Genomic DNA, 13,224 nt, shown 5'->3' on the forward strand with positions numbered 1-13,224 from the left:
GTTGAGGTACATGGATATGAGTCATAACACACACTAACAGTCTGTTGAGGTAGGTGGATCTGAGTCATAACACACACTAACAGTCTGTTGAGGTAGGTGGATCTGAGTCATAACACACACTAACAGTCTGTTGAGGTAGCTGGATATGAGTCATAACACACACTAACAGTCTGTTGAGGTAGCTGGATCTGAGTCATAACACACAGTAACAGTCTGTTGAGGTAGGTGGATCTGAGTCATAACACACACTAACAGTCTGTTGAAGTAGCTGGATATGAGTCATAACACACAGTAACAGTCTGTTGATGTAGCTGGATATGAGTCATAACACACACTAACAGTCTGTTGAGGTAGCTGGATCTGAGTCATAACACACACTAACAGTCTGTTGAGGTACCTGGATATGAGTCATAACACACACTAACAGTCTGTTGAGGTACCTGGATATGAGTCATAACACACACTAACAGTCTGTTGAGGTACCTGGATATGAGTCATAACAGACACTAACAGTCTGTTGAGGTAGCTGGATATGAGTCATAACACACACTAACAGTCTGTTGAGGTACCTGGATATGAGTCATAACACACACTAACAGTCTGTTGAGGTAGCTGGATCTGAGTCATAACACAGTATAAGTGTTTGTGATACTAGTAATAATTCTGACAGTTGTTTGTAGTAAGAACAAGAGAGGTGGTAACTGAAGAAAGAGAAACTATAGCAACGAGTTGAAAAAGGACAAAGGGCAGAAAAACAACTGAGGGGCATAAGGGGGAATAACATTAATCAATAACCCTGGAGTGACCATTTTCTGCAACAATGCAAACACGTTTACACACTGCTCTTATATGAAGTCACAAAGAGGTCATAACCCCTGGAACCACTTGGCCGCATAGACTCCTGTCCCAACCACCCAAACAACAGAAAAGCAAACACACACAGAGCTAACTATCTTTAACTGTACGGGCCGGGCTGGGTGCCTGAGTCTATTCAGTGGGACAAACTCCCTCCCTCTCTCCCTCCCTCCCAGGCTATTCCAATTCCCACATCACGGGGTTGAGCGAGGAGAGGCAGACTCTCTCCATGGCAATCTCCTGGGCCATGGCTGTTGGCTGGGAAAGGCCAGGGCCCACCGTTCTCACATTCTCCCCCTGCAGCACAGCAAGGAGGCTCGGAGCAGCCCAGAGGCAGATGTGTGGTTGGGGACTTGGCCCGTGCTCCCAGCCTCCAGCCCCAGTGCAGAGGAGAGAAGCAGGGAATGGGAGAGCCAACCAGTGCAGCAGGGGTGTGAGTAGTGTCAGGTGATAAGGAGACTAATATAGAACAGGACAGTCATTGACCGCAGTGTACAGACAAGTAAGAGGAGTTTTATCTTGTTACAGCAGCTTGGGTTGACAAGAACAAACTCTTCCTGAAATGTTCATGCTGATGAATACTTGCATTTATATACTCTGCAGACTACAAATACGCCAACTTTCCAAACTAAGACACTGCACTGCCAAAACACTGACAAAGGACAGACGTGCACCCAACAAGAGTGCTACTTTAGCTCGAACACCCCGTCCCCCATTCCCCTCTGTGCTGCAAAGTAGATATGGGGGAGGAGAGAGAAAAGGTCTGTTTTTGGGTCAATGACCTGGCAGCCATTAGTGTGTTGCTGTGGAACTGTAATCAGGGGCTGTTAGAAAGGACACTCCTTCCCTGGGCTGGCCAGAGGATGTGCTCCGCTAATCAGACACACAAACACAAACACACACATACAAGCACACATACGCGCGCACACACACACACTGGATCTTCCCTTTCAGCTGTGATTGCACTTTTCACTATCTCTCCCAGCTAAGTGGAGCAGTGGCAGGAAACCACCTTTATCAGACACACATCGCAGCGCTACAACACCCCAGAAGACATCTCTGCAGCGCACCACAAAACAGAGCGCTGTGCCCTCACCGGGTTTGAACTAAAACAAAAGCACTCTCTGGGACGTGCACCCCAATGTATTCTCAAGTCTGTTTGGACCGTAAGAAGCTTAAAGAAAATGTAATGCAGCTGTAAACATAAGTGTGTTACACACAAATTAATTTACAGACTCCCATCTAACTAAATCTCATATCATTTGAAAACCCACCCTGACTAACACCAGTACCATACATTGGTTGTGTAAACACATTGTGTTAAACCAAACTGTTCTCAACTTAAAGACGTTTGTTGATAGCACAGACTCTCCAGTAATGGCAGCTGCTTTGAAAGTAAACTCTGGGGCTTGAGGAGCTCCAATGAGACGAATGTGTTGTCATTACTATACTTTAAGTGATGATTGTCAGTATGCTACCAGACCAAAGCCAGATCTTCATATCTCCCTACACTGCATTGCTTTGAGAGAGTCTTCCTCCTTCACAGTGCTGTCAGAGTCTTCCTCCTGCCCAGTGCTGTCAGAGTCTCCCGTCTGTCCTGAGCTGCCAGAGTCTCCCGTCTGTCCTGAGCTGCCGGAGTCTCCCGTCTGTCCTGAGCTGCCGGAGTCTCCCGTCTGTCCTGAGCTGCAGGAGTCTCCCGTCTGTCCTGAGCTGCCGGAGTCTCCCGTCTGTCCTGAGCTGCCGGAGTCTCCCGTCTGTCCTGAGCTGCCGGAGTCTCCCGTCTGTCCTGAGCTGCCGGAGCCGTCAGTCAGCCAGGAGCTGCCGGAGCCGTCAGTCAGCCAGGAGCTGCCGGAATCGCCCTTCACTCCAGAGCTGCTGGAGTCTCCCGTCCGTCCGTTGCTTTCGGAATCTCCCGTCCATTCGGGACCCGGGGCTAGGGTCCCCAGTCCGAGGTCGGCGGCGAGGGTCGCCGTTCTTAAGAGGCCACGGAGCCGGAGAAAAACTATGGTGGAGTGGGGTCCACGTCCCGCGCCAGAGCCGCCACCGTGGACAGACGCCCACCCAGACCCTCCCCTATAGGTTCAGGTTTTGCGGCCGGAGTCCGCACCTTTGGGGGGGGTACTGTCACATGCTGACCTTAGTTCCTTTGTTTTGTCTTTTGCTTTAGTATGGTCAGGGCGTGAGTTGGGTGGGTTATCTATGTTAGTTTTTCTATGATTTGCCATTTCTGTGTCTGGCCTGGTATGGTTCTCAATCAGAGGCAGCTGTCAATCGTTGTCCCTGATTGAGAACCATATTTAGGGAGCCTGGTTTCTATTGTGTTTTGTGGGGGGTGTTTTCTGTTTTCTGTTGTGTGTCTGCACCAGCCAGAACTGTTTTCGGTCGTTTCTCTTTGTTATTTTGTTATTTCCGTGTTCATTTAATAAATATGGACACATACCACGCTGCACCTTGGTCCTCACCTTCTTCCACCGAGGACGGCCGTTACATGTACATACAGTACATACATACATGTGCAACACACACCTATGCTCTCTCTCTCACACACACATGCACGCACATACACACAAGCTAGCTAGCTACAGCTTGTTTTTGAGAAAAATATGTTGAACATTGCTTTTGATTTAATGGTCTGCAGAGCACTGTGCTATTGTAGAGATAAAACACGTCTGTTGGGTCTGTATGTAAAAACAGTTAATAAATTACAGAGCTACTCCAAGGAAGGCCAGGAAGACATTAATGTGGAGCATCTGTGGCACGTCAGACAGAGGATCAATGTATTTTTAACCAGGGCCAGGTTTTTTTATTTACCTGAGGATGCATAAAGAAATGATTTATCAATCCACCGTTTGGCTCCCCCTCTCCACAGGAGAATTAATCAGCTGTCAGACACATGGCCCAGGCAGACAGGGAGGCAGACAGAGGGAGGAAGGGATGAGAAGAGAAAGAGGGGAGAGATGGGGGAGGAGGAGGGTGGCACGAGTCAAATTGGAAACATATCCTTTCAACATGTCTAATCTACGCATATTATCTGTGAAATGGGCAAGGAGAGGCTGTTCCCCATGGTTCAAAGCCAAGCTCAATTTGGAGATGAGACCGTGCAGACACTCCAGCCCAGTTGAGATGAGCGTGGACGCACGCGGCTGCCCACTGCTCCAACCCAGCCCTCGACCCTCGCCCCAGCTCTGTACCTTGTCTCAAGGGCTTTGAAGTGCGGCTGGTGTGCCTTAGCTACGGCCCATCACCCTGCAGCCTCTATTTTTATCTACATGGGTCCAGGTGGGATTGGATCCAGATGGGCACCTGATCTCCTCCCCTGGGGTGGGCGGGGTCTCCTGCTGATGGAAGCAGTTAACCCCTTCATCACCAGTATGCAGTCTGAAGAGAGCAGAGGATCATATGAAGTAAATCATGGACCTCTCTTAGGCTTTTGTGTGTTTTCTTTGAAAATAATATAAAGTGCATTCTTCCAGCAATTCTAGACGTTGCATTATGTGTAATGGGATTACGTTTTTAATGAACAATGACTCAGAGATCTACCTTGGTGGTCTATGGTTAAAGCAAAATGACCACTGAGACCTGTTGAGTGGTGAGTTTGCAGCCTTGACCACATAATGGATCCAGTTTAAGTGTGGGGGTCAAATGTGAGGATCTAGTGGCAGATCTAAAGTACCCTGGGCCCAGGGTTCCGGGGTTAGCCTAACAGGAAGCCTGGAGGATACACCTTATTAGGTCTCCGCTTCCTGCTACTTTGAAGCATCCAGAATGTATGGCACTGGGGTTGGGTGCTGTGCTGCGGATCTGATGGATTTCCTCTCCTTCTCCAAAAAACTCAGCTGATTCTTTTCATGAAAAAGTACATAGAGGGAGAGAGAGAAGAAAAAGAAGAGAGAGAAGAAGGTGAATAAAATAACCATCTGCTGGGCCTGGGCACTCCCCAAAGCCCAGCCAAACAGTCTGGAAAAAATCACACATCTTGGCAGTACTATATATATCCTGTGATCCTTAGAACTCAAATGAAACGTAGGAGGATATTAAATAGATCCCATTGCCTGAAAGCCCCTGTATATCAATGCCAGTAGGTACAGTTCCTCTCTAGAAATAGATGCTCAGTGGAAATAACTCTCTCTGAATCCATCACAGATTCACATCTACCAGCACCTCAAACGGTCTTCAGTTCCTCCAAGCCAGTACCTTTAAAAAACGGTTCAGAAAATGCACAGGTTGAACTAGTCACACTGTAGATACCTGAAAGCATGCACGCTGGACCTGTATGGCAGACATTGTCTTGTCAACCGTCATCTACCAAACATCGTCAACATTTGGTTGATCATTTGAATATTTATTTCAGATCTCATATGCAAATAACTGTAATCAAGCGATGCATATTTGAGCTACCTGAAAAATGTGAGGTGGTGAGTGAAATCCAAGTTATAAATGACGTTGAGCCTGGGGTGATACAATGACAAAAACCTCAGTGACAAAACATTGCAAAATAATTAACCATATGGGAAAGATATAGAACATCAAACTTTAGAGTAAACAACCGCATCCAAGTCTATCATGGCTGTCTGCCAACATCAGAGAAGGTGAACAATCTCAGAGACACTCATAACAGTCATTCTTCAGAAACATGTCTACACTTAAAAAGAAAATTAACCAATGAAAATTCAGACTAGGAGCCTGTGAGTTTTTTTCTTCAAGTGTGGGCGAGGAGAGGAGAGATGGCGGCTACATTTCTGCAAAATCTGCAAGCTAAAAAAAAGAAGAAAAAAAGTAACACTATGTCTCTCTCTGATATCTGCGTAGATATAGAACTCTGCAGAAACCATGTGATGATGTCATCATGCATGGTGCATATCCTCCGCAGCAGCGGCTTCGTGCCTGCAGGTTGCAGACTAGTGTGACAGACACCTCACGCTGCTCCGTGCACTCAGCCACATGTTATTTTCCACTACGTGACAGAGCAAACAAGTGGAATGTGTTAAACATACAAAGAAACATGCCAGGCCAAAGAACCACTAGCAATGGGAAAATCTCACAGGGGATGCTATTAGTTTGCTGGGGCAATGCGATCAAACCACACGTTGAGGTTGTTTGTACATTAATGGATAGGATAATCAAACTGTAGAGCTGTATATAAACAAGATCTATATACAGGTACTTCACCCACACAGCTATACACTACAGGTCGTTACAGGCTGAAATAAACAAACAACTATCGAACAATACAGGCAGGATATGGGGTATGAAGCTATAGTTAGACAGATCGAGACCAATGTATCTATACTTCTCTGGGTATTCATGTGGTTCTAGCCACTGTGTACTGTATGGAATCATGGCTCCCTCTGGGCTCCAGACACTGTTATCTGTCCCCCTCCATCATAGATAGCTCCTCCTCATTCCAGAACCCTAGACTGGGGAGAGACTGAGGAGAGACTAGGGAGGAGAGAGGCAGGCAGGCTCCAGGCTTGACAGATGATAGAGTGGCTCTCCCTTTCGTAAGATATCCTACTATCAGACTGCGGTAACTGTAAAGTATATGCACACTTCTGAAGTAGCCAATTTGCTTAACAGTTGTGGAAATGATTTCAATGTTCAAAGCCCTGGCCCAGTTATCCAAAGACTTTTTATTATTATTGTCACGCCTTGGTCTTAGTGTTTTGTGTTTTCGTTATATATTTGGTCAGGCCAGGGTGTGACAGGGGTTTACGTGTTGTATTTCGTATTGGGGTTTGTTGTATTTGGGATCGCGGCTGATTAGGGGTGTTGTATAGGCTTGGCTGCCTGAGGCGGTTCTCAATCAGCTGTCAGGTGATTCTCGTTGCCTCTGATTGGGAACCGTATTTAGGTAGCCTGAGTTTCACTTTGTCTTTTGTGGGTGATTGTTCCTGTCTCTGTGTAGTTTCACCAGATAGGCTGTAATTAGGTTTCACGTTCCGTTTGTTGTTTTCGTATTTATTTAGTTATTTCATGTATCGCCGTTTTCTTTATTAAAGATCATGATTAACCACCACGCTGCATTTCGGTCCGACTCTCTTTCAACAAACGAAGAACGCCGTTACAGAATCACCCACCACACACGGACCGAGCGGCGTGGTTACAGGCAGCGACCGCAGGAAAAGCTAAAGGAGGACGTTATGGAGTATACGACGTGGGAAGAAATCGACAGGTGGGCGGCCGACCCAGAGAGAGTGCAGGAGCCCGCATGGGATTCGCTGGAACAGTGCGAAGAAGGCAATAGGCGAATGGAGTTGGAGAAACAGACACGGAGGCGCAGAGCGAAACCCGAGAGTCACCCCAAAAAATGTATTGGGGGGGGCTCAGAGGGAGAGTGGCTGAGTCAGGAGATGGACCTGAGCCAACTCTCCTTGTTTATCGTGAGGAGCCAAGGAGGAGACCAGAACCAGAGCCGGTGTTAGAGGTGAGCGAAGCAGAGACTGTGAAGGAGTTAATGGGGAAAGTGGAGTGGAGAGTAATGAGGGAGTTGCTAGCTTGGTGCAATAGATATCATATTCGTCCGACGGATCTTGTCGGGGATTTGATGGCACCTGAGTTAGCGCTCCATACTCGTCCTGAGGTGCGTGTTAGTCGGCTGGTGAAGTTGGTGCCAGCCTCACGCACCAGGCCTCCTGTGCACATCCCTAGCCTTGCACATCCTGTGCCACCTCCACACTCCAGCCCTCCGGTAGCAGCTCCCCGCACCAGGCTTCCTGTGCGTGTCCTCGCTCCAGTATCACCAGTGCCCGCACCACGCATCAGGCCTACAGTGTGCCTCGCCTCTCCTGCTCTGTCGGAGTCCCCCGCCTGTTCAGCGCAGCCAGCGTTTTCCTCCTCTCCTGCGCTGTCGGAGTCTCCTGTCTGTTCAGCGCAGCCAGCGTTTTCCTCCTCTCCTGCGCTGTCAGAGTTTCCCGCCTGTTCAGCACAGCCAGAGCCTTCCTTCCCTCCTATGCTGTCGGAGTCTCCCGCCTGTTCAGCGCAGCCAGCGTTTTCCTCCTCTCCTGCGCTGTCGGAGTCTCCAGTCTGCAAGGAGCTGTCAGTCTGCATGAAGCAGCCAGAGCTGTCAGTCTGCAAGGAGCTGCCAGTCTGCAAGGAGCTGCCAGTCTGCAAGGAGCTGTCAGTCTGCAAGGAGCTGTCAGTCTGCAAGGAGCTTCCAGTCTGCAAGGAGCTGTCAGTCTGCATGAAGCAGCCAGAGCTGTCAGTCTGCAAGGAGCTGCCAGTCTGCAAGGAGCTGCCAGTCTGCAAGGAGCTGTCAGTCTGCAAGGAGCTGTCAGTCTGCAAGGAGCTTCCAGTCTGCAAGGAGCTGTCAGTCTGCATGAAGCAGCCAGAGCTGCCAGTCTGCAAGGAGCTGCCGGTCTGCAAGGAGCTGTCAGTCTGCAAGGAGCTGTCAGCCTGCATGGAGCAGTCAGAGCTGTCAGTCTGCAAGGAGCTGCCAGTCGGCAGGGAGCTGCCAGTCTGCAAAGAGCTGCCAGTCTGCAGGGAGCTGCCAGTCTGCAAGGAGCTGCCAGTCTGCAAGGAGCTGCCAGTCTGCATGAAGCAGCCAGAGCTGTCAGTCTGCAAGGAGCTGCCAGTCTGCAAGGAGCGGCCAGTCTGCAAGGAGCGGCCAGTCTGCAAGGAGCTGCCAGTCTGCAAGGAGCTGCCAGTCTGCAAGGAGCTGCCAGTCTGCAAGGAGCTGTCAGTCTGCAAGGAGCTGCCAGTCTGCAAGGAGCTGCCAGTCTGCATGAAGCAGCCAGAGCTGTCAGTCTGCAAGGAGCTGCCAGTCTGCAAAGAGCTGCCAGTCTGCAAGGAGCTGCCAGTCTGCAAGGAGCTGTCAGTCTGCAAGGAGCTGTCAGCCTGCATGGAGCAGTCAGAGCTGTCAGCCTGCATGGAGCAGTCAGAGCTGTCAGTCTGCAAGGAGCTGTCAGTCTGCAGGGAGCTGTCAGTCTGCAAGGAGCTGTCAGCCTGCATGGAGCAGTCAGAGCTGCCAGTCTGCAAGGAGCTGCCAGTCTGCAAGGAGCTGTCAGTCTGCAAGGAGCTGCCAGTCTGCAAGGAGCTGCCATTCTGCAGGGAGCTGCCAGTCTGCAGGGAGCTGTCAGTCTGCAGGGAGCTGTCAGTCTGCAAGGAGCTGCCAGTCTGCAAGGAGCTGCCAGTCTGCAAGGAGCTGCCAGTCTGCAAGGAGCTGCCAGTCTGCAAGGAGCTGCCAGTCTGCAAGGAGCTGTCAGTCTGCAAGGAGCTGTCAGCCTGCATGGAGCAGTCAGAGCTGCCAGTCTGCAGGGAGCTGTCAGTCTGCAAGGAGCTGTCAGTCTGCAAGGAGCTGTCAGCCTGCATGAAGCAGTCAGAGCTGTCAGTCTGCATAGAGCAGCTAGATCCGCCAGTCAACCAGAATCTTCCAGATCTGCTAGTCAACCAGAATCTTCCAGATCTGCTAGTCAACCTGAATCTTCCAGATCCGACCAGCCAGCCAGGAACTACCGGAGCCTACTACCTACCTGAGCTTCATCTCAGTACTGGGCTTCCTCTCAGTACTGGGCTTCCTCTCAGTACTGGGCTTCCCCTCAGTTCCGGGCTGCCCCTCAGTTCCGGGCTGCCCCTCAGTCCCGAGCTGCCCCTCAGTCCCGAGCTGCCTCAGTCCCGAGCTGCCCCTCAGTCCCGAGCTGCCCCTCAGTCCCGAGCTGCCCCTCAGTCCCGAGCTGTCCCTCAGTCCCGAGATGCCCCTCAGTCACGAGCTGCTCCTTAGTTCTGTGGGGTTCTGGGTGAGGACTATTAGGCCATGGTCGGCAGCGAGGGTGGATTATCCCAGGACGCGAAGGGGAGGAACGAGGACATTAATGAAGTGGGGTCCACGTCCCGAGCCGGAGCCGCCACCAATGACAGACGCCCATCCGGACCCTCCCTTTGGTTTTGAGGTGCGTCCGGGAGTCCGCACCTTGGGGGGGGGGTTCTGTCACGCCTTGGTCTTAGTGTTTTGTGTTTTCGTTATATATTTGGTCAGGCCAGGGTGTGACAGGGGTTTACGTGTTGTATTTCGTATTGGGGTTTGTTGTATTTGGGATCGCGGCTGATTAGGGGTGTTGTATAGGCTTGGCTGCCTGAGGCGGTTCTCAATCAGCTGTCAGGTGATTCTCGTTGCCTCTGATTGGGAACCGTATTTAGGTAGCCTGAGTTTCACTTTGTCTTTTGTGGGTGATTGTTCCTGTCTCTGTGTAGTTTCACCAGATAGGCTGTAATTAGGTTTCACGTTCCGTTTGTTGTTTTCGTATTTATTTAGTTATTTCATGTATCGCCGTTTTCTTTATTAAAGATCATGATTAACCACCACGCTGCATTTCGGTCCGACTCTCTTTCAACAAACGAAGAACGCCGTTACAATTATTTTTTTTTTTTACAATGAGTGGGTCTAATCCTGAATGCCGATTGGTTAAAAGCGCATTCCAGCTGGTGTCTATTCCACTTGTTACCACAGGCTAAATCTATGACGTTAAATGCATATTTACTCTGTTCCATCTGACTGCGCAATCCACTATCTCATCAACCCAGGCAGGGAAATTATAAACGTCATCTCCACTATAAAAAGCATCATTATCTCACTTCATTTCTTTTAGACCAACATTTAGTTTTCAACAGCGGAGGTTTGTATTAACATTGCTGTCTGTCGCTCCGACATTTCCAACATTGTTTCAATATTCAAATTTGATCCCCAACTGTCCCATGGTAATGAACGTGTAGGGGTCGGGAGTCAGGACGAGATAGAGGCAGGCAGCGTTTCTCAGCCAGTCGAAATCATGAATCAGCTGGAATCATGTTCATGGATACAAAGAAATGACAATTGAAAAAAGGTAAAGGTGCAGCTAGTTTGCAGTCTTTCCAGCTTCAATTTGAAGTTATTGTGTTAACTGTGTTCTTGTGTCCTAACGAGAGAGCACATTTTCTATGCCAAACGAAATCGTGCCTCATTAGCTCATTGTTATGGATTAATCCAAATAAATGTCACTAGAAAACAGCTTAAACAAATGCAGCTATTGTTGTTATTCTGTCTGCACTGTTTGACGTGACTGTAAGTTAGCTGTAGTCGGCTAGCTAGCAAGCAAGGGATAAGAACGTTGCCAGTATGACAATAGAACATTTAGAATGAACGACTGGATCACGTCCATAGATACAGAACAAAAAGAATGAACGACCTTGTCTCGTCTCTGGCAACCGAACCAATAGAACGAACGTCCAGCCGGTTTGGGTAGCAACCCTAGATTGGTCTCGGGAAGGAAGGATCCTTGTGGAAGGATGAAATAGTATAAATACATTCATCAAAATAATGTTTATAATGAAAATATGTCAATTATTATTATATATTATTATTATTTATGTTGGTAACCCGTTTTATAAAAGTCACAATACCGGAGAAGCCAGTGTTTGGAATATAATTTCTGCTCTTCATTCCGTTGTCAGTTTAGCCTACATTTCACTGATCTTAGTAGCAGAAAGTATTTTTTATTTGTGTCCTTCAAGGCAACTGTCAATTATTACGTTAGACTGCAGTGGGGGGTTCTGTCTGCAGTTTTCGGTTTGGCTATTTGTTTCAAGTGTATTAATCTATAAATGAATATTTTTGCCAAAATTCGTCTGATTTTCGGCTCAACACCGGCCAGAGATGGGAAGAACAACACCCGTGCAAGTATAACCTCCATACACCGGCTTCTCGGGCATTATCACTTAAATAATTTAGCCTGGCTGGATAAACTGTTGGTGTGCACAGTAACAGAAAAGAATGGGAGCAGAAGAAATGAATTAGAAAACACTTTGTGTTAGATTATAAAAATGCAAATACATAAAACATGTTAAACCTCAAATACATCAATGTAATGTATATAATAATAATATATTAATACATGATAACAATAATAATAATGTATATTGCAGTGACATGGATATCTAATAGTGGCTGGGTAGATGAATGTCCAAACCTAGTCTTCTATACGTTCATGTGCTCAAAGGAAGTTGATTGAAAACACTTTTTATGAAGATTTGATGTAATGACTCATTCTAATAAAGGTAGTGTGTAGATAGTCATCTCTGTTTGTGCATATTAAATATAATGGCTGAATAATCATTTACCTTCCAGACTGGAAGGCAAAGGTGACTTTGGTGCTTCTCCAAGTCATGTCCATAAAACAAAACAAAGGCCATTATAGAGGAGAGAGCGGTGTGGAGGTTGTCACGTAGGCCTACATTAATATACAGTACCTGCCAGATTACTGTAACAAGCTTAATTCTTGATTTATCTTATTTTAGCTAAGCATTCGTGGTTTTGTTGACAACTTGACACACTGGTTCTTAGTACAATTACATATAGTAATGTGCTGTGGATGAGAATGCTTCAAAATGAAACATGAAACCCTCCTGTTTGTCCTCATGGAAGAGTCGACATGCTGGTCATATTGAGTACAAAAATAACAACGTCCTCCACTCCCTACAACGCATAATGATATTTTGGAATTGTTTGGTCAAGTTGCCAAGTTACTATCAGCATGAAAGGCCTTAGATAAACACATTTGATTAGACCTGAAGGTCTAGCACCCACTCTGGAGAGGACAGGAGAGTGTGCAGACTCCAGCCAAGTGCTCCACTACCACCACTACCATACACCAGCAGCAGCCGCCCAGCCAGGCAGGAAACATCTGGGAGGCTCACAGCAACTGATGCCTGTGTGAGATAAGAGCAGAGAGAGTTTACCCCCCCGTCTGTCTGACTGGGCGTTTTTACATCCAGGTGGGCCGTAACCTTGGCTCAAACACCCACAAGTTCCGGGACGGGACAAGCATCTGGATCTGGATGTTGTCAGTGACTTGGGGGCTCATTGTCTGTGGTCTCATTTTGATCCATTGTCAGACAGCCTCTCTGGGGGCCCTTTTTAACAATGTTTTTGCTTATCCAGGTGTTTGCATCATTTCCTTTCATAGTTTAGTTGATGGGGGTGGGGGGTGCAACAAAGAACAAAATATGTATCAATGGTCCACCATTCATGCATTATCCTCATTCCACAGCTCTTTGTTGAGTTTGAATGAATTTGTTGAAGTTCTTTATTGAATTCTTGTATCAACTTTGCATTCTTCCTTCTCAATCGTTGAGAAAACACCGCAATCGTTGAGAAAACACCGCAATCGTTGAGAAAACACCGCATTCCAGCACGTGATGTTTGCATGAAACTTTTTGAGTGTTGTAATTAAGGCTCTAAAACATCTTTGGAGACCGTCGTCTCATTAACAAAAATAGTAATATTTTAGAATTTGGCTCAGATTAGCTGTCGATCACTTCACAAATGGAAGGCGTCAAAACATTGGAGAAAAAAGCAGACTGAATATAAAGAAATTGTGTCATGCCCACAGATGAAGCAAA

Source organism: Oncorhynchus kisutch, linkage group LG18, assembly GCF_002021735.2.
Source record: "Oncorhynchus kisutch isolate 150728-3 linkage group LG18, Okis_V2, whole genome shotgun sequence".
Classification (NCBI taxonomy): domain Eukaryota; kingdom Metazoa; phylum Chordata; class Actinopteri; order Salmoniformes; family Salmonidae; genus Oncorhynchus; species Oncorhynchus kisutch.